This window comes from Vulpes lagopus, chromosome 10 (genome assembly GCF_018345385.1).
Source record: "Vulpes lagopus strain Blue_001 chromosome 10, ASM1834538v1, whole genome shotgun sequence".
In the NCBI taxonomy this organism is placed as follows: Eukaryota; Metazoa; Chordata; class Mammalia; order Carnivora; family Canidae; genus Vulpes; species Vulpes lagopus.
In genome coordinates this window covers 62,758,224-62,784,531 of record NC_054833.1, presented here as the reverse complement: position 1 = coordinate 62,784,531, position 26,308 = coordinate 62,758,224, and the positions used below count along the sequence as shown (strand labels likewise).

At 40.9% G+C, this 26,308-nt stretch overlaps 1 long non-coding RNA gene and 1 other non-coding gene across 2 annotated transcripts in view; both read right to left on the bottom strand.

Moving 5' to 3' along the window:
- LOC121500352 overlaps positions 1 to 26,308 on the bottom strand; it is a 54,369-nt gene that overhangs the window by 24,911 nt on the left and 3,150 nt on the right. The window contains exons 2-4 of the long non-coding RNA XR_005990366.1: positions 24,974 to 25,066; positions 21,377 to 21,612; positions 14,791 to 14,878 (exon numbers count right to left, since the gene is read on the bottom strand). This is a non-coding gene — a long non-coding RNA (uncharacterized LOC121500352). The remainder of the gene's footprint in view (positions 1 to 14,790; positions 14,879 to 21,376; positions 21,613 to 24,973; positions 25,067 to 26,308) is intronic.
- LOC121501130 lies at positions 3,970 to 4,076 on the bottom strand. Its single transcript, XR_005990551.1, has one exon. It is a non-coding gene; the product is annotated as a U6 spliceosomal RNA (small nuclear RNA).

Genomic DNA, 26,308 nt, shown 5'->3' with positions numbered 1-26,308 from the left:
ACTTATTGACATTTATAAAACACTGAATTCAACAACTGCAGAATGCGTATTTTTCCAAGTTCTCACAGAGTATTGTAAAGTTAACCTGTATGTGATCTGCTAGCCCATAAAAGAAGTTCCAATGAATTCCAGAAACCTGAAGCCATGCAGTATATGTACTCTCAGTTCAGTGGAATCACATTAGAAATCAATATAGAGATACAGAATAATACTTCAAAGTCTTGGAAATTAAGCAATACTATTATAAATAATTAATGAATCAAGAAGAAATAGGAATAGAAATTAGGAAATACATGTAGTAGAAGATTATAAGGAAATAGTATGTCAAGAATAGGCTACTGCTAGAGTAGTCCTTGCTGGGAACCATAGATTTGAAGACATAGATCAGAAGAGAAAAGGGCTGAAAACCAGTGACTTATGTCACCATCTCAAGAACATAGGGATAGGAGCCTGGCTGACTCAGTTGGTAGAGCACACAACTTTTGATCTCCTAGTCGTGAATCTGAGCTGCACATTGGGCATGGAGCCTACTAAAAAAATAAAAATAAAATTTTAAAAAAGTATATAGGGATAATAAAGTATATTAAACTCAAGAAAGATAGAAAGAAAAATGTGTCTAGGATTTAAAAAACTGATGAAATAGAAAACAAACATAATCAAATAAAGAAAGTCAAAAGCTGTTCCTTTGAAAAGATGAAAACAACTGACAAAGAAGCAATATAGCCAACACAACTGATCAAGAGTAGAGAAGGTATGAATTTTCTAATACCAGACCTCAAAAGGGGGGTCCTAGAGATCCTACAAATAATCAAGGAATGGTAAGTGAATTTTTGAACAATTATGTGTAAATACACCTGAAATTTCAGACAAGGCACATTCCTAGAAAAAACAATTTACAAACTGGCATAAGAAGAAACAGAAAATCTAAATAATCCTATATCTATTAAAGAAATTGAATCCATAATTTAAAACCTCTCCATAAAGAAAACTCCAGTCTCCTGGGAGCTTCATTGTCAAGATCCACTGAACGTTTAAAGGAAGAAATTAACAATTTTAAACAAAATTTCTAGAGACTAGAACAAAAAAGGGAACACTTCCCAACTGATTTTATGAGGCCAGTATAATCTTATTACCAAAAAACCTGGCAAGGAAACTACAAGTAAGGAAATCATAGGCCAAGATCTCTCATGAGCAAAGTTGCAAAATTTCTAAACAAAAGGGTTGCAACTCAAATTCAGCAATATAAAAATAGTACACCACAGCAAAATTGGTCATATTCCGACTCTTAAATGAGTCAGTTTAACATTTCAAAGTCAATCAATGGAATTTTAAAAAATCATTTGATCAACTAAAAAGATAACAGAAAAATATTTTGGCAAATTGAATTTAAATAAAAAAATTAAAAAATAAAAAGATATAGAAAAATCATGTGATAAGTCTCAATATCCAAGGATGATAAAATGTGGTACACTGGAAATAGAACACAATTTTCTTAGTCTGCTGAAAGATATCTACAAGAGAAACTACATCAAACATAATCCTTAATGACAAAATGCTTAAAGGTTTTCCCTTCATATCAGGAAGAAAGCAATGATGTCCTCTCTGGCCATTTCTCTTAAACATTGTACTAAAGATCCTAGCTAGCACAACAAAAGAAATATTATTCACAGACAGCAGGGCTGTCTGTGTGTATAAGAGATCCAAAAGAACCTACAGATATGTCATTAAAATCAGTAAACAATGGGATGGATGGCTGTGTTGCTCAGTGGTTACGTGTCTGCCTTCCCCTCAGGTTGTGATCCCAGGGTCCTAGGATCAAGTCCCACATCGGGCTCCCCACAAGGAGCCTGCTTCTCTCTCTGCCTATGTCTCTGCCTCTCTCTGTGTCTCTCATGAATAAATACGTAAAATCTTTTTTAAAAACCTAATAAACAAACTTAGATGACTTAGATCATCAAGGTCACTAGATACAAATTCAATACACAAAAGCACATTGTGTTTCTATTCACTAGCAGTGAAAATTAGAAAATTAAATGGTATGTATCATAACAGCACCAAAAAAAAATATCAAACACCTGCAAATAAACCAAATAGAAATGTAAAAAGCTACTCAGAAAAGTACAAAATATCACTGAGAGAAATTAAAGACAGTCTAAGTAGTAAGATAGAGGGATATACGATGTTCACAGATTTAAATGTTTAAAATTAACATGACAAATAAGTATATTCTCTCCAGACTGAGCTAAAGATTCAATATGCAATATACCAGCAGGTGTGGGTGACATGAACAAGGTGATTCTAATGTTAAAGGCCAAAACAGTCTTGAGGAAAAAGAACAGGGTTGGAGGATTTACACCACCAGATGTCAATGTGTGCTGTAAAGCTGCAATAAGTACAAGAGTATGGTACAGGCATAAGGACAGATAATACAATGGAATAAAAGAAATACACACAGATACAGACAGAAGTATCACACTTCACAGGAGTAGAGAAAGGGTAATCCTCTTATTAAACAATAGGATATCAATAAGTCAATAGGATATCAATAAGTCAATAGGATATCAATAAGAAAAAATGCATCACTAACCTCTATCTCATACCAAGCATAAAAATATATTAGAGATGGATCATAGGTCTAAATATGAATAGTAAGAGCATAAGTGCTTCACATTACTTCAACCAAATGCAAAAATCTTAATTCCAAAAGAAAATAATCATAAATTGGATTACATTAAAATTAAGAATTTCTGTTCATTGTTAGGTATTTTAAGAGAGTAAAATGGCACATGGAGAGTGGGAGAAAATATTTGTATGCATATACCCCATAAAAGATTTGTCCAGAACACATATTTTTGTAAAAACTTTCAAATCAATAAGAAAAACATAAATGACCTCCAAAAATGGCCAAAAGATTTAAACAGGTGGGGCACCTTGGCGGCTTTGTCACTTAAGTGTCTGACTCTTGATTTTGACTCAGTTGTGATCTCATGGGTCTTGAGACTCCATGCTGAATGCATGGGGTTCTCTGCCTCTCCCTGTGCACCCACTCTCTAATTAACTAGTTAATTAATTAACCAATTAATTACTTTTTTAAAAGATTTTTTTTATTTATGCATGAGAGACAGAGAGAGAGTGAGAGAGAGGCAGAGACCCAGGCAGAGGGAGAAGCAGGCTCCTTGCAGGGAGCCCGACGTGAGACTCAATCCTAGGTCTCCAGGATCACGCCCTGGGCTGAAGGCGACGCCAAACTGCTGAGCCACCAGGGCTGCCCACCAATTAATTACTTTTAAACAGTTTCTTTACAAAGTAGGGTATTTAAATGGCCAATAAATATATCAGAAGTCCATTCGTTCATCTTCAGGGAAAATCAAATTACATCATGGTAAGGAATCACCACAGTAGTGACACTGGAAAGACTGACACTGAAACAAATGGAAGTCTCGTATACAGTTGGGGTGAGCATAAATTCATGCAATGACATAAGAGCTTTTACATTACCTCCTAACACTGAAAACATGCAAATCTTCTTACCTAGCAAATCTCCTCCTAGGATACATATGTTTATGTGCCTGCCCCCCAAAAAATGTATAAAAAATTTTCTGGCAGTCGTAGTTAAAAACAGAAATCTCAAGGTGGTGAGATTGAGCCCCACACTGGGCTCCCTGCTCAGCAGAGAGTCTGCTTGAGATTGTTTTTCTCCCTCTCCCTTTGTCCCTCCCCCCCCAAAAAATACATAAATCTTTAAAAAATATAAAATGTTGGAATTTAAATAAATAAAATTAAAAATAAAATTAAACAACCAAAAAGTGTTCATCTATTGCAAAAAAGACAGATGCACTGAGTTGTGATATGTTTATACCGTAGACAAATAGCATGGAAAACGAATGAACTGCAAACATGTGTAGCAAAATGGATGACTCCTGCAAACATAATGTAGGCAAAAGTAGTAGACATTAAATATATATGGCATGATTTCATATAAATTTCATGAATTTGCATGTCATCCTTGTGCGGGGACCATGCTAATCTTCTCTGCGTCTTTCCAATTTTAGTATAGGTGCTGCCAAAGGCAGCACATATTCATATAAACTTAAAGCTGAGCAAAACCAATCAATGGTGGCAGAAGTCAGGACAGTGGTTCGGTCACCTTTGGGGAGGAAATGGTAGCAGTGATTTAAAATGAAGCCAGGGGGGTTGGGCAGGGACAGTTGAGTGAACAGCTGGAGAAAGGCTGGCTCCTGATGATATAGCTGGAACCCTTCACCCAAGCACACCTGACTCTACTTCCCTCTACTGCTGGACCTCTCAATTCCATGAGACTTTAGTTTCAAATGAGTTGTTGCCTTTTTGTACCAGTCTTGACCTCTGACTGAAAGCCAGCTCCTGCCAGAAATGGAAAAAAAAAAAAAAAACCTGGAAAAAGAAAAAAACAAAACAAAACCTAGAAAGATGGTTTCTCTTCAAGTATGAAGGTGAGAACAAAGTGGTCTACAGATCACCTAACAGAGAGGACTTTCAATCCAACTGTGGGAAGGTTCTATGCTTCTATGGGCCTGAGTTTCCTTATCTTTGAAAGTAGAAGCTTGAATAGGGATGGGTCTCGTTTGGGATGTGGACCAGATTTGGTGTAGCTGCAGGAAGTTAATACTGCCTCCACCGATACCTCCAAACCTGCTCCATATCTTACATCCTTCCCCTCGAATAACCAATTCGTGGGACCAACAGACTCCTCCAGGTTTAACAGAACAGCCTCATTTTGATATTAAAAGTCCAATCTGAACTAATATGAAAACACCTATTGTGCAGCTACATCAAAACATCTCCCCTTATGTAATGGGTTGAATTATGTTTCCCCAAAAAGAGATATGTTGAAGTCCTAACCTTCAATATTTCAGAATGCAGCATTATTTGGAAACAGAGTTGCTGTAGATGTTATTAAGATGTAATTAAGATGCTGTCATGCTGAAAGATAATAGGCCCCTGATCCGATGTGACTGGTGTCCTTATAAGACTATGTGAAGACACAGGGAGAGAACGCCATGTGGTGGTGTTGCAGAGAAGGAAGGGATGCGTCTACAAGCCAAGGTGTGCCATGGATTGCTAGTGACATCAGAAGCTAAGACAAAGAAGGGAACAGATTCTCCCCTGGAGCCTTGGAGAGAGCATGGCTCTGCAGACATCTCAACTTCGGATTTCTGGTCTCCAGAACTGTGAGAGAATGGATTTTTGTTGCTTGTTTAAAGGCATAAGACCCACCACCCAGGTTGGTGGGTCTTATGAGGGCAGCCCTAGGAAAAGAATGCACCTCCCACCGCTCAGGCCTGTTCTGCTGTTCCTCAGACCAACCGTAGGGAAGGGGAAACGAGCATTTACAAATGAAAGTGGTCACCTGATGGATGTCTGAGCTTTCACTGCTTGCCTTTCCACAGTACACTGCTTTGTCTCTAATGTACTCCTGCTCTCCTGCCCTGGCAGGCAGGTCCCTGACCAACGCCACTGGAAAGAGCACTGCCAGGGATCTGGACCACACAGGATCTGATAGATCTTGGGTGGTGGGGGCGGGGAGCAGTTACATACTTTGTTCATTCTCCTGCTTGTTCTTTGGCTACTATTGGAGAAAGTGAGTTCCAAAGCATGGATGGGGTTAGAGAGTCTTAAAAAGAGACAAAAGAAGGTGACTGTGCCACTTACACAACACGAAGAACTCAAAAGCTCTTCATCCATCCTGGCACTGTCTTATGGAGGGCCTGACATGCCCCCATTAGGTTAAATAGTTATATGGGCAGGGTGGAGGGAACATCTTATTGGATGACCTAGTTGAGGACCTGGCTGGCATTTTATTTTTTAATGGGGTGCGAGCTTTGGCTGTGGGACCCCAAGCAGACCGGGGGGGGGGGGGGGGGGGGGGGAAGGGGGAGAAGTCATGGGAGCAGCAGGCATCTTTGATGGTGAGAATGATTCTGCGAAAGGAATCTAGAGAATCAGAATCCTGGCAGGGATCTGTCGGCAGATTAAGTTGGAGAACTTCACTTTTAGGTAAAAGAAAGGAGCAGGGAGGCTTGTTTTTCTGGAGTTTGCCAAATATGCTCTGGGTGGGGGCCGGGGGGCTTCAAATTAACTCAAAACACATTTCTTGAACTCCTAGTAAGCTCAAGATACTACACTGAGGTTTAGCTACTAAAGGATGATCCTAAAGGATGAGTAGATACGGCCCCTGCCCTTGAGATGACCCTTTCCATCCAGTAGGGGAGTGTGAGTCATATTCCTAATTCAGGATGTGAGGCAGAGTGAGAGAAGCACCACTGCAGAAGTACAGACAATAGCTCATGCTTACAGTGAGTGCTCAGCACACACCAGGCACGAGGCTAAGCAGTTTACGCCTATTCATTCCTTTTACACTCGCCACCACCTCCTTGTGTTATTATGATCCTCATTTTACAATGACACCAGAGAGGTTAAGTTACCTGCCCAAGGAGCACAGTCAGCAGGCAATCTGGCGGAGATCTGAGTATCTATCGATCAGGAGACATCCTGAGCCCACATGCCACATGCTGAACTAACTCTTGCAGAGTATTGCTCCCAGCTGGCAGGAGTGGAGGAGCTGGGACAGCTCCAGTGGCAGAGCATTCCCCCCGAGAGGCGCTCTGAGGTAGGGGTAGGTAACACGGGCCCTCCAAACTATGCACAAGGGAGGGCCTCCCTCTTCACGCTGGGACCCTAAGTGTTACACAGCATCTAAACATAGCCTGCCTAAGACAACACCAGTAAATAAATGATCAATGGCCAAAGTCCCTTCTATCTCCAAGACCACAAATCCACAAGGCTTAGAAAGCAAAAGCCATGGGCCATCAAGGAGCCTATGGTCCCTCTTCCACGACAAAGAAAGCTAAGAGGTCCACGGGGCCACTGTGGAAGCTACTGTATGGATGAATCTGAAGATCAAATCATTGAAGTGACCAATCTGTGACTTCAAGTAATAACAGTCGACATCAAAAAATTGTTCATTTCTGACCCTTTTTCCAGTGTTAACCCTTCCAGGTAAGTGTTACACTAGCAATCTTTTTACGTTAGAGGATTTCGTAAGGTGTGGGGGTGAGGAGAAATGCAACACCACCTGATTTTAAAAGTGTGGGTCAAATATCCAAAATGCATCGATGAGGGCATCACGAAGATTAACGGGCGGAAGGAAAGACACAGAAAACCACAGACTGTGACTCCTCTTTGGTGCCGCTTGGTCCAAGACCAGCTCTGGTTTGAGGAGGGGAAGGGAACTGTTAGTTCCTTATTTTTCCTCCTGGGTCGAGGACCCAGTACCACCACAGGGCTGACATTAGCTCCAGCTCTTTATTTAGTAAAGTGAAAACTCCACGAACATTCTGGCACTAGGAGACATGAGTTGGCTCCTCCAAACAGAGACCTCTGCTATTTAGGGACTCTACAAAACAGAAAAATGTGTATTACCAAATAACTATTTAGAGAAAATATTGAAGAAAAAAAAAAGATCTAGAGAGAACTGTTTGTTTTAATATGGTCTGTTTACAATGCATTATTACTGGACTGCAGAGTATGTGCTAACGGAACAAAAATGCATTTGCATTTTTTCAGGGTCAAAATAGCCATGTTCAGACAGCATACACCAATCTCTCTCACAGTTATTTTTCTTCTCTTTTTCTGGAATTTGATAGATTCTAGAAGTTCATCTAACTTGACCTCTGGCTAAACTGCCATTATTGCTGTGAAAATGAGGCCTCCTTTTCAAGTAAGGAGTCAGTTTCTCCAAGCCAATGGTCCTCAAACTTTAATCTGCACCAGACATTCCCAGGTTTGGGAAAGCACACAAAGGGTCCCATCCCTAGATTTTCTGATTTTGTAGGTCTGGGGTGGGGCCCAAGTATTTCCTGCCTTCCAAGTCCCCAGGTGATGCTGATGCTGGTGGTCCTAGGACCACACCCTGAGACCCGCTGGTCATGGAGCGTGTAGTCATAGACACGCTGAGATGATCCAGAGATGAGAGTGAGCAGGCTATCTGACTGTCCTTGGGAGAAATGGCCCTTCCTTTTCCTCCCCGTGATAACAAGGCAACTCTCTGGTGCCCATGAAAGGACAATGAATACAGCCAGAAAAACAGAACCAAGTTAGAGATGAAGAGAATCTGATTCTGCTGGCAACGTTGGCACCCCTGCGTGGAGCCGAACCCCAGCCTTGGCAGTTATGTGAGTCGATACATTTGCTTTTTTTTGCTAAAGGAGGCTGGATTGTTTATTGTTTGAAAGAAAAGAATCCTGAATCAGTCACCTATTTTCTGGATGTTTACAGCACAGGGTCTTTCCACTTCTTTCATTCTCCTATCCCTCACTGTTGCCAAGGGAAGACCTCTGGCACAAATAAGTTATGCTCCCAAGTCTACTATCTATTCACCTAGTTTTTTTTCAGTTATTAACCCAACTCAGGAACATCTTCCACTCTTGCTCATGCTACCTGACTCCCAACTTCATTTTTCTGGCTTAAGCATAGATACAATTATACACTTCTCTGCTTCACTCCCTGGGTTGCTCTCACTCTGAAGCACAACATCATGCAAATATATGTCAAGGGCAGGAACACTTAATATCACTTTATCTTATTCCTATAAAGTTGAAGGGCTCTGACTACTATGCTTTGCACTCTTGATTCAATCTACTTGGTAAAAAACACTAGTAAAGTTAGCCTTTGAGTATCTCCGAGGTTTCTACAATAGCAAAGTTTCATGACTGATCCAGAGACCCTTCTAGCCAAACCCTATTGCTAAGAATATCCTGGTACATCCTAGAATTTGGGATAATTACCCTAGCAATCTTGCCACATGAATTGGTGTCCACAAAATGTGTAAGATCCCAAGCACAGTATGTGTGTCCTGGAGGGACTTAATAAACATGAAATTTGATTGTCATTTAATCATTAAATAAGCATGTCCTTAGTGTCCACAAAATACATGGCATTCTAAATTCATAGTGGCATAAAAAACAAATACCATCCTTTATCTTAAGGAACAATGCAAATTAATATGAAAGATGACCAAAATACTAACTAAACAGCGAGGAAGCATGAACAAAGGCAATACTATTAGTTTTTTAACAAACTGCCAGAGCATATATCACCAAATCAATGCATTATTCAAATATCCTAAAGAGCCTCCTACTGTTTACTTTGTGATTCTTTTTTGGAACTGTCTGCACAGCCAACCTACACCATTCATAGTTGTGGCAGACACAGCTGGTTGCCTACCCCGTTCGCATTTTATCCCCACCATCAGAACCCCTATTTTGGAAGTGAATGTGCTCCTATGCAGGCTATAGATCATGACTGGCCTGATCCAGTTGTGACAAGCCTATCCCCTGCTTTCCCAGCATTCTTGCAGACGAGATGGCAGTATGACTTAGTTGGCAGTATGACCAGCGACACTAGAGCAATTCTTGGTTTTCCTGTTAAACAAGGAACACTCTGACATAACTCCTTACTCTTCTGCTTTCTTCCAGCCTGGAACATAGGAGTGATGCCTGAAGGTACCCCAGCCATCTTGTGACCCTGGGGCAGCACCCACTGAGTGAACGACCAAAAGAACTGTGCCTGATGCCAGCCCTGATGTCACGGAGCAAGTGAAAGCCATGCCAGCAGCCTGAAACTTCTTAACATGTCAGAAAAAAATGAATCCGTTTGCTTTAGCTACCCTAAGGGGATTTTTATATTACTTGAAGCTGAACACAATATTGTAAGTGATAGAACGATATAGTCTCATTATTTTTTCTAAAATAGGTTCCATGCCCAGTGTGGAGCCCAATGTGGGGCTTGCCCTCACAACACTGAGATCACAACCTGAGCTGAGATCAAGAGATGGATACTAAACCGACTGAGCCTTGCAGGCACCCCTGTAGTCTCATTTTTTATTAATCAAGTGGATCCAGCAAACACATTCCCCAAACTTTAGTCCAAATCTCTTTAGGCCGTTCCCAGAAAGTATACCTTCCCTCAAAGTATACTGAGGGCAGCAAAAGGAATATTGGCAGCACTTAATGCAATTTTACAAGAAATTTTGAGAGATGTTTTAAACTATGGCAATTTTGTGACAGTGAGAGGCACCACTAAATGGAATGACACCCCTTTGGTTAATACATTTCATTTGAAAAAGAGTCATGTGAATCCCACCTTATATATGTTATAACTAAAACCAAACGCTGATTAAAGGCATAGTAGGAAGGTCAAGGAGTAGAATTGTTAATTACCTTCTTAGCTCTAGCTCAGCTTTCAAGAAAAATATTTAATTAGCTTAAAACCGTCTGTGAGGGCTGTTGAGTTAAATTTGGACTCTGGTTCATTTTCATTCTCTCTCTTCACAGCAAACGTTGAAAATCATTTTGGGGTTAACATCCAATATAACCTGTGTTTTAGATTTTCACCAGGAGATTCTAAAATTTCACTAGATGAAGCTAGTTTGATGTTTTATATACTTTGTCACACAATTTTATCCTAACCTTGTGGTTCTTTCTTTTTATTAGTGTGGAAATTGAATTATTTAGTCACAGATATTTTGGAAAATACAAAATGAATTTTGAGGATAGATCACTCCACATTCCCCTCAGAGCTATCACCAAGGAGTATTTTTTCAAATAATAAAACAGTAGAAAATTTAGAGTTCTGATGGCAAAGAATGGCCTTAAATAAATTCTGGGAGTGGTAGAGTCATATGGAAACCTTCAAATAACCAGAAAAAATATCAGAGTATTCATCTGATCTGAAAATGCAGGATGACTAAGCATAAAATTAAAAGAAGAAACTTTAGAGGCCCCTGGATGGCTCAGTCGGTTGAGCATCTGCCTTCAGTGCAGGGTCCTGGGATTGAGCCCCACTTTGGGTTCCCTGCTCAGCAAGGAGTCTGCTTCTCCCTCTCACTCTACCCCTGCCCCTGCTTGTGCTCTTTTTCTCAAATAAATAAATAAAATCTATAAGGTTAAAAAAATGAACTTTGGAAGAAATTAATAAATATGAATGCATTATAAAAATATTTAAACTTCTATATAGCAAGAATTACAAAAATTAAGAATAATAACAAACTAGGAAAACAACTTGCAACAAATAAATTAGTTGGGAGAAAAAAAACCCACGATATGGTATTATAATCAAGGAAAGGACTAGGCAAGGCCACACATGTGAATTAGAGCTGAGAAGAAAAAATACAAGTTAGCAACAAGCACTTGTTTAATAAATGCCAAATACCGGGATAGGGCAGTGACCAAGAAGCTCCACCTCTGATAAAAGCAGGTGATAAATTTGCTTTGACGTGGATGGAACTGGAGGGTATTATGCTGAGTGAAATAAGTCAATCCGAGAAGGACAAACATTATATGGTCTCATTCATTTGGGGAATATAAAAAATAGTGAAAGGGAATAAAGGGGAAAGGAGAAAAAATGAGTGGGAAATATTAGAAAGGGAGACAGAACATAAAGACTCCTAACTCTGGGAAACGAACTAGGGGTGGTGGAAGGGGAGGAGGAGGGGGGGGTGCCTGGGTGGCGGCACTGAGGGGAGCACTTGGCGGGATGAGCACTGGGTGTTATGCTATATGTTGGCAAATTGAACTCCAATAAAAAATAAATTTATAAAAATTTTTAAAAAGGAAAAAAAAAAGGCAGGTGATAAGAACAGGTGACAGGTAAGAAGTTTAGATGAGCACCAGCTGATGCACGGAAGGGTTGAGTTACTACATCGTGCCCCTGAGGGTAACAGAACACCGCATGTGAACTGGAATTACAATAAACACTTAAAAAAAAGAGGTATGGGGGCATCTCGGTGGAACAGTGGTTGAGCATCTGACTTCAGCTCAGGGCATGACCCCGGGGTTCCAGGATCGAGCCCCACATCGGTTCCCCGCAGGGAGCCTGCTTCTCCCTCTGCCTGTGTCTCTGCCTCTCTCTGTGTTTCATGGCCTGGGGGCGGGGGGTGGGGGGACCGTCCGCAGGAGGCAGGTGCCACCGTGAGAAAGCATGAATTAAATACACAATGTAAAGTTAGATTCTAAGAACAAGCCACAGAGGAACAGAGCGATGGAGCTGAGTGATCTGAAGGAAGACATACGCTCCCAAATACGTGCAAAAACATGATTAAAAAGCAAGAGAAGGTTTTAAAAGAGAAGTTCCCCCATGGAGTTCCCTCCCTCCCTCTCCCGGTTCTCCCCTCTCCCCCCCCCTTCCCCCTCCCTCCTTCTCTGTCTCTCTCCTCACTCTCACCCTCCCCTTCTCGCCCACCCTCTCTCCCAGCCCCCTCCTCTTCTTCCTCCCTCCCTCTCCCCTCTCTTCCTCCGTCTCCCTATCCCACCCCTGCTCCCCTTCTCCCCTCTCCCTTACTCTCTGTCACTCCCCCCCTCTCCCTCTCTCTCCTTCCATCTCTCCCTCTGTCTCCCCCTCCCTCTCTCTGAATGTGTGCCCTTGAAAACCCCCATCACCATTCCTCCCCCATTTACACCTCCTTGACTACCAGCCCACTAGAATATATCGAGTTCGCTATAAGGGGCTCCTGTGCTTTTGCTCTGCCGTACTGTCCACGGTTTGGCATGGAGCAGCAATCACTTTGAGACCTTAGGACATGCCTGAATCAAATCTGTCAGTTACTGAAATAAATTGTTTAGCCTGTCTCACCCTTAAGTTATGGCTGTGCAGAAACCTGTAAAGATGTCTTTTGTATCTCAAAATATTGTTCACTTGCAACAAGTTTCATTGTGTGAACTGTGATCCTCTTTGTATAAAACTGAAGAGGAAAGTTTGAAATTAAGTGAAATGATTTAGGTAAAAACAGAAATCTTCTGTAAAATCTGCTGTAACCACATTGGGTACATATGTATGCATGTTTGTGAATATGTATATGAATGTTTGTGTAACTAAAATATAATAGAGATTGGGCTAAGTTATCCAGATTTGTATTAAAAAAGGTAGTTTTTGAAGGGAATGATATTTCGACTCCAATTAAACAAAAGAATTCACCAATTAAACAAGAGAAAGAGCAGAAATAAAAATTGATATAATACAATAAATAAAACCTCCTGCTCTCGATTTCAGGTCATGATCCCCAGAGCCATGGGATGGAGCCCTGTGTGGGACTCTATGCTGGGTGGGAGACTGCTTAGGATTGTCTCTGCCTCTCCCTCTGCCCCTCCTCCCTCACCACTGGGGTGCACACAATCTCTCTCTCTCTCTCTCTCTTTCTCTCTCTCTAAAAAAAGATTCTTAAAATAAAATGAGGGGCATCTGGGTGGGTGTCTCAGGGGTTAAACACCTGCCTTCGGCTCAGGGCGTCCTGGGATGGAGTCCTGTATCAGGCTCCCCAAAGGGAGCCTGCTTCTCCCTCCGCCTGTGTCTCTGCATCTCTCTGTGTGTCTCTCATGAATAAATAAATAATATCTTTAAGAATTATTAAAAAAATTAAAATGAGCAAATGCTATCAAGCAATATATACAAAATAATTTCTAAATCAAGCAAGTTTGAATTGAGGACAAAGAAAACACTGAACAAGACTAAGGAGGCCACTTTATATTTACAAAGAGTAAAGCTCTTCCACAGTAAGCTCTTCCAGTAATTAATAACTATGCATCAAATAAGAGAGCATTAAAATCATAAAGCTGAACCTATTAGGAATACAAGGAACAAATACATCTGGTAAAATATTTTAATTTACCTCCCTTAGTTCAGGACACATATTAAATGGACAAAAGTAATTACTAAGGATAGTATAACAGTAACAACAAAAAGCTAATTGCCAAATATCCAATTCCATAATGTAGAAACAGAAAATAGATATTTGGAAATGCTCACAAAAACGAATCCTAAAATAGCCCACATTGAAATCCTCATCAAATTCCAAAATGTATTGAAATCGTACTTAGTCCTCAGACCTCTGTGCAATGAAAGAAAACTTAACACAAAATGTTCACAGAATCTGAAAGAAGGACTTTGATGCACATAGTTTATTTGGGAAACAAGACAAATGGGAGGAAGTAGGGAAAGGGAGACAAAAACTGTGTGGGAAATGAAGGAAACAGCAGATCTGAGTTTTCCTGGGGACCCTCTAAGGAATCATGAAGTGTGTACCTCAGAACTTCCCCATCTAGGGGAAGAGGAAGCTGGGGGATTTATCCACTGACTTCTGTCCTTTGTCAGGTGCAGGGAGCTCCAGAGGCTATTTTATCTGGCATTGCCAACTGACCTACAAGACCTGAGCCACTAGAGAAATACCTTTAGGCAGAAGGGGAAAGTTGTAGCTGGCAGCCGAGAGGGGAGGCTGCTCAGGTGCACACCTGTCCTCCAGCTAAATTACTACGTGCTGGGTACACCCTAAGCACCCCCCACCCCCCCACCCCCCACCCGTCGTACCTCTGCATAACTTCCTCCCACTCTTGAGTGTTAGTGGAACCAGAGACCACTCCAACCAACAGAATATGGCAAAGGGGATGGGAAGCCACTCCCATGTTGAGGTTTGCTTAGGTTACGTTTCATAGAAAAGGTGAAGGGGTTTTGCAGACATAATTAAAGTCCCAGACTGCTTGGATTTAGTCAAGAGGGAAATTACCTTAGGTGGGTCGGACTTAGTAAGGTGAAAAATTCTTTTTTTTTTTTTTAAGTTTTTTTATTTATTAGAGACAGCACACCCAGCAAGCAAGAACATGAGTAGGGAGAGAAGGAGAAGCAGACTCCATGCTGAGCAGGGAGCCCGATGCAGGGCTCAGTCCCAGGACCCCAAGATCATGACCGAAGGCAGATGCTTACCTTGACTAAGCCACCCAGGTGCTCCTTAGTGAAAAATTCTTAAGAGTGACTGCACCATCCTGAAGTCAGAGAGATCCCTCCAGCTGACCTTGAAGAAACAAAAGTCATGTTGTAAAGTGTGAGGTGAGCCCTGCGCCAGCTGACTTAGTGACTGTGGCTTTGTGAGACCCAAACAGTGATCTAGGTCTGAACTCCTGAGCCACAAAGGCTGAAAGATAACAGTACCTGTTGTTTTACATTTGTGATGATTTATCACGCAACACAGAAAACTAATATGGGATGTGAGGCATCAACAGTGTCTTTTTCACTGGAGAATAAGTCATAACACCTGATTCTCCGGTCTTAGCATCATCAAAGCTGGAAGCACAGATCATAGATGTTAACAGCAATGAAAACACTATGAAAACCCATGGGTCACACCTTCAGCAGTGCTCAGAATAAAATTCACAACTTCACCTTCTTATGTTGATGAAAAATAAGAAACAAGGGATGCCTGGGTGACTCAATCTGTTAAGCATCTGCCTATGGCTCAGGTCATGATCCCAGGGTCCTTGATTTGGGCTGGGATCATGACCTTAGGGTCATGAGATCAAGCCCCACATCCTGCTCTGCACTGGGTGTGGAGTCTGCTTAACCTCTTTCACTCCCTCTGCCCCTCTCTTCCTCCCCTTCCTCTCTAAAAAGAAAAGAAAGAAATAGAAAGAGAGAAGAAAGAAGAAAGAAGAAAAAAGAAAGAAAGAAAGAAAGAAAGAAGAAGAAGCAGAAGAAGAAGAAGGAAGGAAGGAAGGAAGGAAGGAAGGAAGGAAGGGAGGGAAACTAAATATATTAGGATTCAACTCAAGAAGTTAGGGAAAAAATAACAAAATTAATTTAAGAAAAGCAGAGAGAGGGAATTAGCAAGAAGGGGAGGGATATTGTAGAAAAATAAAATAAGGAGGGCACCTGGGTGGCTCAGTCCAGATAAGTGGCTGCTTTTGGCTCAGGTCATGATCTCAGGGTCCTGGGATCAAGTCCCAGCTCAGGCTCCCTACACAGCTGGAGTCTGCTTCTCCCTCTCCCTCTGCCCCTCAGCCCTGCTCTTGCTTTCACCTTTTCTCTCAAATAAATAAATAAAATCTTATTAAAAAAATAAGGTAAAAGCGATAAAACTAAGAGGCAAATTTAGGAGGTAATTCCTTAAAAAGTAAAGGAAAATACAACTGAAGTGATCCTAAGCAGGGGGAAAAAGAAAACCACATAAATAAACAAAAGATGAGAAATTCACTGAGTTTATTTTCATAAACACAAATGCAGAGAAAATAAAAAGAAGAAGAAACTATTGTCCTTTGCTTGACACAATGCAAATATATCTGAAAAGGTGAATTAAATGAAGTTTGGATAGGAAAATACAAATTACCAAATGTGACTCTAGAAGAGCGTTAGAAGGACACTTGGGTCTAAAGCTCGTGTTGGAGCAGAAATGGGTTGATGGCAAGGGCAGCAGGAGGTGAATCTGGAAAGCAGAAAAGGACTCAGAACCACCTAGTAAGCCAGGTAAGCAAATTTAGATTTGACCTTGGTGAATTCAGATTTGACCTTGACCTTCAAGACCTGAAACCATGTGATGTGGAACTGAGCCACTTCCCAAAGAGGGAAGTGATGGGATCTGATTCTGCTCTTTCAAAAGATCACTCTGGTGAAGAAAAGAAAACAAAACAAAACACAAAAATCAAAATGGAACAATTACAGTGGGAAACAGACACAGTTAATAAATAGCCTCCTTCCCATCACAATAAAGTACTCAAGATAATTTCACAATGTAATTGCGTTAATCCTTTAAAATTGAGTTCTGTTTGCCATTCTAATTGTTCAAGACAAAGAAAACTAAGGCTTCCAATTATTTTTATGAGACTGGACGTTTGAGAAACAAATACCACAAAGATAGATAAATTTCATTTGTGAACACTGATCTCAAAAACTTACATAAAATGTTAGGACACAATAGGATATTAAAAATTGATGCCCAAAATAAGGAGGGCACATGATGAGATGAGCACTGGGTGTTATAGTATATGTTGGCAAATTGAATTTACATTAAATAAATAAAGAAAATAAAAAGTTGATGCCCAAGGTCAAGTAATATCAGGAATAATAATCAGAAATAATCAAAGAATAATTTGATATTGGGAAATTATTAATATATTTCATTTTATTAATAGCTCATCATGAAAAATTATGTGATCCTCTTCAAAGATACTTAGAATGGAATAGAAATAGGCAGACATGGATATGGTATGGACATAGATACAGATATAGAAAAGTACAGCATGAAACCTGGAAAGAAGGAAGTAGGGACACCTGAGTGGCCCAGTGGTTGAGCGTCTGCCTTTGGCTCAGGTCATGACCACAGGGTCCTGGATGGAGTCCCACATTGGGCTCCCCACAGGGAGCCTGCTTCTCCTTCTGCCTGTGTCTCTGCCTCTCTCTCACACAAATAGATAAAATTCAGAAAATAAAAGGAAGTAACTTTATCATTATTCACAAATGATATGAGATTGCATGCCTAAAAAGCAGAAAAGAATAAACTTCAAAACTATTTTTTAATTGAAGTATAGTTAACAGTGTAGTGTTAGTTTGAGGTGTACACTATAGTGATTCAACAATTCTATCCATTGTTCCATTCACATCAAGATAAATGTACTATTAATCCCCTTTATTCACCCCTCCCCCTACCACCTCCCCTCTGGCAACAACCAATTTGTTCTAATTAAGAGTCTGGGTTTTTTGTTCGTTTGTTTGTCTCTGTTTTTGTTTGCTCATTTGTTTTGTTTCTTAAATTCCCCATATGAGTGAAATCATATGGTATTCGTTTTTCTCTGACTGACTTATTTCACATAGCATAACACTCCCTAGCTCCATCCACGTCATTCCAAATGGCAAGATTTCATTCTTTTTTATGGCTGAATAACATCCATTATATATGTATACCACCTGTTCTTTATCCATTCATCTATGGATGGACACTTGGGCTGTTTCCTTATCTTGGCTATTGTAAATAACACTGCAATAATAGGGATGCATATATCTTTTCAAATTCATGGTTTTGTTTTCTTTGGGTAAAAACTCAGTAGTGGAATGACTAGATCATATGGTCATTCTATTTTTAATTTTCTGAGGAACCTCCATACCATTTTCCACAGGGGCTGTACCAGTTTGCATTCCCACCAAAAGTGCACTGTTTTGTTTTGTTTTGTTTTTCACATCTTTGCCAACGCTTGGTATTTCCTGTGTGTGTGGTGGGGGGGGGGGGGTTAAAGATTTTATTCATTTATTCATGAGAGACAGAGAGAGAGGCAGAGTCATAGGCAGAGGGAGAAGCAGACTCCCTGCGGGGAGCCCGATGCAGGACTTGATCCCTGAACCGCAGGATCATGACCTGAGCCAAAGGCAGATGCTCAACCACTGAGCCACCCAGGCGCCCCTCTTGTGTCTTTTACTTTAGCCATGCTGACAGGTGTAAGATGGTCATTGTGGTTTTAATTTGCATTAAAAATAGTTTTACTATTGCATTAAAATAGTTTTTGTAAAACTATTACTAACAATAAAAAAATAAAATGGTTAGATAAAAATTAATATAAATAATGGGTTTTTGTATATTAGCCACAAAAAAAGTAGAAAACATAATTGAAAATGTATTTCACAAAAAAAAAAAAAAGAAAACGTATTTCACTTATAGTAGTAATGAAAAGAATAAAGTAGCTAGAGAATGGTGTGATTTAAAATATGCAAGATCTAGAAGTGCCTTGCTGGCTCAGTCAGGGAGTGTGTGACTCTTGATCTTGGGATTGAGTTGGGACTCATGTTGGGTGTTTATTTTATTCAAAAATAGAAAAATAAAAATCTTGAAATATTTAAGATCTATATAAAGAAAAATTTTAAGTGAAACTGGTGAAGTTTTTTAAAAATTGATTAATGGAAAGTTATTGAATAGGATTGCTCAATGTTACAAAGATTTCAAATGTCCCTAAATTAATCTATAATAAATGCAACAAATGTTAAAAGCAGCGTTTTAATAACACTAGAAAAATATGTTCCAAAATTCATATAGAAAAATAAACATGCAATGGCAGCTGGAACACTTACTTAAGCAAAAAAGAATGGGAACCAGGAAGGCCACACTGAAAAAAAATAATAAACCATGGTAATTGCAATTATGGGGGGCTCATACTTGAATACACAGGCAGATCAAAGGAAAAGATTGGGGAGTCTATAAATCAACCCAAAACATATGTGAGTTTCATAAGTGATAAATATAACACAACAAATCAGGGCAGAAGAAAATGAACTCTTCACCAAATGGTCTTCATAACCAATCGCAGAAAGAAAAGACATATCCCAACTTCACTAACACCAAAATCAATTTTAGATGATCACAGATTTAAACATTAAAAAACTAGAACGGAACTGATGAAGACATGAGAAAAAACTTTAAATAATCCCAGAATGAGAAAGACTTTTCTAATTATGATCACCCCCCCTCCAAAAAGCCTGAAAGCGCTTAAAGAAAAGATGGAAAAATTTGACTAGCATCAAAATGAAAAGTTCTAAAAACAAAAAACTTAGGAATGCTGAATGGAAAAATACCATAAACAAACTCAAAAGACATACGACATACTGGGGAAAAAACTTGTTCATGCTTATCGAAAAGGGATCATTCCGTTTCTGTATAAATGGTACACACAAACTACAGAAAAAACATGTGTAACTTTACTTAGAATAATAAAAATGCAAAATTAGAAAACCAAGATACATTTACTTCCCTTGTATCAGAGAGGCAAAAATAAACTTTGGCCGCGCTCTGTGTTGGCGGGCATGGATGTTGGCATGGGGTCCAGCACAGGTGTGAGGAAACAGGTACACTCCAGCCTCGGCGGGTGGTGGTAAAATAAATCATGACCTCCATGGAGGGCAATATGGCCATAATCAACAAAATCACGACAAGATTACATTACCCCTGGGTCCAATTTGCATAGTAGATATGAAATGATGCGATTGACATTCCATAGAATGAATATTTGTTGAAAGCCTACGATGTATCAGTCTTATTTTAATTGTTGAAGATAAAGCAGGAAACAAAACAAAATCCTTCCTGTATTCAAGGAAGGACATAATCCTTTTCTCTTTTTTTTTAAGGAAGGAAATAATTCTTGGTGAAGGCATACCATAAACAAATAAGAGACCAATACAATAAATTCTGGTTCATACACACAATGGAATCCTCTAAAGCTATTTTAGAAAGTGAGGCAGCTCTATATGTATTGATATGAAAGATATAGCAAGTGAAACAGGCAAGGTTAGAAGCATATGCACAGCATATTGCTATTTGTGTAAAACAAAAACAAAAACCCTCCATACACACATACACGGAGGGACACACAAGAAGCTGGAAATTGCAGCTGTCTCTGGGTGCCAGGGAAATCAGGACTGGGAAAGAGACATATTTTGCTAGATATCCTTTTGTTCCTTTGAAATTATATGCCATGGACATGTATTAAATATAAAATAATGCATGAAAATTGCTACCAAAAATATAAATAAATAGGAACGACTGAGCATACGTGCCCAAACAAGTGTTAATTCTGAGTATACTGTTATGCTAAATAATAGCACATTTTAAAACCATAAGGAAAAGAGAATGCAAACCTACAAGTGTAAAAAGTGTTCCATGTTTTTTTTTTAAGATTTTATTGACTTATTCATGAGAGACACACAGAGAGAGGCACAGAGACATAGGCAGAGGGAGAAGGAGGCTCCCTGTGGGGAGCCTGATATGGGACTTGATCCCAGGACCCCAGGATCATGCCCTGAGCCAAAGGCAGATGCTAACCACTGAGCTGCCCGGGTGCCCCTCCATGTTTCTTCTTAAATTCATGCTTGCAAAATTCTGGTTCAACTTATAGTCACATGTTTTTGGTTGATTCTCTGCTCTTCTTTGAGTCAATGTATTTTCAGGGTCTGTGTGATGAAATGCTACCATAGCCCGCACGTGGTCACTTCATTGTCACCATGGCTCTGTCCACCAGCAGAGCTCTCAATGCACTGGGCTCTTCATTTTTCCCTTGTGTCTCCAGATGACCAGAGTAGATGGAGGGGCTCCCTGGGTGCCTCAACTACTGCCCAAACCCTGTGGTTTATCTTTAGCCCCTTCCCTAGCTCTCTAATAATGTTTGAGCAATGTCATTAGGACTCTGCCATCCCAGCTCTTTCTACTGAGTCCTTTATAGCCATCAGATAGACCACTGTTATGGAATGAGTGTTTGTGTCTCCCCGCAAATTTATAAGGTGAGTTACCTTATGAATTTGGTAAGAAGGTAAATAACCTTACTCATAAGGTGAAGAACCCAATGTGATGGTATTTGGAGATGGGGCTTTGAGGAGGTAGTTAGGGTTAGATGCAGTCATGAGGGTGAGGCCTGCACAATGGGAGTAGTGCCCTTATAAGAAAGACTCCCGAGAGCCTTCTCTCTTTCCCACAAAGAGGTCACATGATTACACCGCAAGCCGGCAGGTACCTACAGTCCAATGAAATTCTCAGAATGAAACCTACCTTGATCTTGTACTTCTCGGGCTCCAGAAGTGTGAGAAATGGGCTTCTGCTGTTTAATCCGCCCACACTGTGGTGTTGCGTCGTGGCACTCTGAGCTGACAAATACAGTTTTCCCTAATTCAGCCGCATGACTGTTTCAAGGGGCCAGGCCATTTCGAAACACCATCCACTCTGGAGAAGGAGGTGGTGATTGTTGCACACCGATGTAAATGAATTTAACGCCGCTGAACTGTACCCTTAAAAATGACGAAAATGGTAAATGTTGCTATTTATTTTTGTACCACACGCACACAAAAAAGGCATCAAACTCATTTTCTCATTTTAAACTCAATTACCCCACCCCATCCCTTCCTTTCTTGCTCAAAAGACAGACGTGTCTACAGCCTCTCTGTGGAATAAGATACTATAGGAAAGATGCTCATCGCATAGTTATTTAACATTTGAAAATAGAACTTTAGGGGAAAAATGTAGGCATGGGGGTTGCAGGGTAAATGAACCGTCACACTGTAAGTTAATAACCCCCAGGAATCCTGAAAGCTATTTTAAAACATTGTATTAAGAGCCCTGGAAGAATTTGTGATGAAGATCAAATATACTAGACCCTTGGAAAACACAATTCCCAGTTTGTCAGCTCTCAAAGGCAAAGATGCTAGAGCAGCCACAGTCTTCAGAAACGTAGGAGAGAAAGAGACAAAGGGAATGCCTGGGAATGGAGTAGAAATTAGAAGAGCAAGCAGGACATCAAATAAAAAGTCTCAGAAAGGGGCGCCTGGGTGGCTCAGTGTTGAGCGTCTGCCTTTGAGTCAGGGCACGACCCCGGGATCGAGTCCCTCATCGGGTTCCCCTCAGGGAGCCTGCTTCTCCCTCTGCCTGTGTCTCTGCCTCTCTCTGTGTCTCTCATGAATAAATAAATAAAATCTTTAAAAGTGAGAGAGAGAGAGTCTCAGAAAGAAAATTCATCTCCTGGAATCTTAAGGCACTCCTGTGATACTAGGTCACTGGGGTCTGCTTGAAATAAACTAGCCTTTGGCTAGGTGCTTGATCTTACAGGTGACTCACTGTAAAGTGTTCATAAGTTTAATATGTATGTTTCCCCATATTTTACAGCATTTAGGTGCCTGGATACCAGCAGATCCTAGCTCCCAGTGAAAATTTCCATTCTGCAATGTGTCCTCCTCTGTCTCACTACTTTAGGGAGGTAGACTGGAGAGGTATAGGGTCAGAGAGAAGTGGAGGATCACATGTGGTCTGCAGTCTCCAGAGGGCTGTGTGGCTAATGTGCAATTTGTATTGGGGAAATTCGGAATGCAAGTCACTGATTGGTGCTGTTATATCTGGCAGATATGTGACTTCTCTGCACCTCAGCATCCCCAGCTTTGAATTGTGGATAATATTAAATAATGCCCCACCCTGGTTGTGTGTGTATGAGGATCCCATACATGGGATGTGCTTAGTGAGAGGATATCTTGAGATATTCACCTCTGTACCTTCCTTTCTCCCACACTCCTGCTCCCTGCAGTGGTCAGCCACCAAGGGAATGAGAACCAGGGATGCCTGGGTGGCTCAGTGGTTGAGCATCTGCCTTCAGCTCAGGTCGTGATCCTGGTATCCTGGGATCGAGTCCACATCGGGCTCCCTACAGGGAGCCTACTTCTCCCTCTGCCTGTGTCTCTGCCTCTGTGTGTGTATGTGTGTGTCTCATGAATAAATTTTTTTAAAATCTAAAAAAATAAAAAAGGGGGAGAGAGAGAAAAAAACAGAAATGGTCAATGCTTGTAATTTTGACTTCCAGACATGTTGCTCTGGGAAGCCTGGCTTGGAGTAGGAGAGGTCAGTGGGAAGGAAGAGGGATATGTCCACGAGGGAACAGCCTCGTACAATGCCCTTTGCGATTATAAAATACAGAGCATAAAATCATGGGATACAAATTTTCTCACTTAGCACCAATGAAAATTAAAAGGCCTCTAAGTCTGTGACACCAGAAGACCAAAAAAGTTGAGCTATTAGCACAAGGCTTTGAAAATATCATGTACCAAGCCATTTTTATCTTGTTACACACATTACACATATAACAGTATTTGCAAGGCATTTACCTTGAACTTATGGGGAATTTAAACATTAAGCCAGTTCCTTTGAATATTCTTTTCTTGCCATATTTATACTTTATTCTGTGGCTTGTCATCATAAAATTCAGTAGTTTATTTACCAACAGCTTTCCTGCCAAATTCTACTATAATCGCAGTGCTCACTTGCAACATTTGTGTTATTTATCCCTGAGTTCATACTATTCACTTACCTGTTTGAGATAGAAAGTTACATTGCATCATTAAATGAGTTAGAATTAATTCATCCAGTGTAAAAAAAAATAAATAACTTGTCAGGTCCTCTTGGGGGGAGGGGGAATCTCATTTCTTCCAAGTTCAATTATAGTAGAAATAAGTTTTTAAAGATTTTTATTTATTTATTTGAGAGAGAGAGAGCACAAGCAGTGGGGAGCAGCAGAGGGAGAGGGAGAAGCAAGTTCCCCACTGAGCAGAAAGCCTGGATACAGGACTCGATCCCAGGACCCCAGGATCATGACCTGATCTGAAGGCAGGTGCTTAACCTACTGAGCCACCCAGGTGCCCCTAAAAGAAATATTTTTAGACACAACCCAGAATCTTGGTGTTTTCTTCAACAAATACACTGTATAAATAGTATTACCTATTTTAAAGTCAGTGACTTATCTGTAATACCCTTAGTAAAGCTTTTATAAGTTATTAAATTTATATAGGGTAGTGACCATCAGAATGAGACTTTACTGTTCAAAGAGCACATAAAAGTTCCATTATGAGCTAAGTTTTGACCTAAGAGTTAAGGAAGATGTGGGGCAAAAGAACTGGTTGAGAAAGAAAATAATTGGCGAAGCATGGGCAATGTATGGAGGAGCCTGGGAAAGGAAACCAACCTAGGGGCACCTGGGTGGCTCAGTGGTTGAGCTTCTGCCTCTGGCTCAGGGCGTGATCCTGGGGTCCTGGGACCAAGTCCCGCATTGGGCTCCCTGCATGGAGCCTGCTTCTCCCTCTGCCTGTGTCTCTGCCTCTCTGTCTGTGTGTCTCTCATGAATAAATAAATAAAACCTTTAAAAAAAAAAAAAAGGAACTAAAGAAATGCAGATCTTGGCAGTTAAAAGTTCTCCCATTTCATAGGAAACTGGAGGGAATGAAGGGAACCACCAACCAGGCAAAAGAAACAGGCAAAGCTTCATGACCAACCAGGGAAACAAACTTATTTTCAACCTTTTGTTTCCAACCGCATGTGGCAACTGAGTGCTCACAATAGCACGATGATTTGGGGCCCACTTTTCTCCCCTGTCCACTGAGGATGGAGACAAAGACTAGTTCTTCATTATATGCCCCATGAGACAAATACGAGAAAGGAAAACAAACCCCCAAAAAAGGTCAAACAAATTATTGCATTCATTCTATTAAATGTGAGGGAGCATCTACCACAATGAGATGGTACAAGAATTTACCGTCTGCACTGCAGTGTCTTAAGTGTGTTAACAGATGCAAACACCCCAGACATGGAAGAACACAGAATGAGTGGGAGTCTTACTGGGATAAGCATCCTGGGAGAGATGATCCTTGAGGAATTCTTGAAGATATTGCAGGGGTTACACAGGTGGCCGGGCAGGGGGTGTCCGCGCACCTGTGAATAAAATACACAATTTGGGAGGGAGATGACACCCAAAATATAGACTAGCCCAGAAGTTAGTTGACATGCCCTGGGTTTAAATCAATGAAAATTAAGCTATGAGAGTGGGGTGGGGAGGGTAGGTGGAGGAGCTGGTCGCTGAAAGATCTTGTACTTATTTGGCACTTCTGCAAGCCAAGCCTTGATTTCTCGAAGCTAAAAGACGTGCCCTAGGGTTTGGGGAAATTAGGTGTGCATGATGATTGCCCAAGTGAAGCCCTCTCTCGATGGACTCAGAAGCACAGAAGGGGTATCAGGACGGGGGACCTTTGGAGCTGTCTGTTGCACCCATGCCCAGAGCAAATGCAATGATTCCAGAAGCGTGTTCAGAACCTCTCCTATATAAAGCAGTGGGTTCGATGACTTCCTGCCAGGAAAGCCCATGGCGCTCTTTAATGCACAAAAATGTTTCTGTTCACTGGTTGCAAATCATGGGGTGCGGGGGGAGCATTTCTCCCCAACTCACCCACCGCCATGCCCAGCCCCGGGCAGCCTGCAACTGGGCACAGCCACACTGATGGTAACGACCACACTGTCCCATAGAAGCCCCAAGTCAGACAGCGAGTAAATCTATTCGCTTTAAAATCTAAGGGTTCTTTTCTTGTTTTTAATTCTCTGCTAACTGCCCCGCAAGAACAGATGTTGTTATTCTGAGCCTGGCATATTATTGGAATGACTTAACAGCATCTTCTGTTGCCAGCTCATTGTGTTTAGGGTTCGAAGGCTTTGCACTGTTTCCTTTTCTTCTTTTGATTAAAACGATGTGCCAAAAACCATATAGAAATCAGAGACTGTGAGCCTTCCAAGACAAGGCCTTTGCAGGAGCAGAGAAGTTTCTCTGAATAGCAGCACTCGCTCTCCCGCTCTCTCCCTCTGCTTTTTTTTTTTTCTTCTTTCCTTTCTTTTCTTTTTTTCCCTTCCCCTTCCTCCCTCTTCCTTAGAGCTGAGTCTTAACACGTTCTCCTCTGGTGCAACTTGACGACATGCTGTGTGTAACTGGCAGTGACAGGGGGCCGCAGAAGTGGGGAAGGGACAGGCTGCCACCTGGCCACAGCCTGGAAGTTGCAGATCCCAGGTGCACTTCTCAGCTCTAAGCAAGTGAGCTTCTGTTTGTGTAGGAAGCACCCAGGATGACTCCTCACTTTATCTCACTCTGTGTGATCTCCGCTGTTTTCCTGAAACATTCAGCTCACTCAG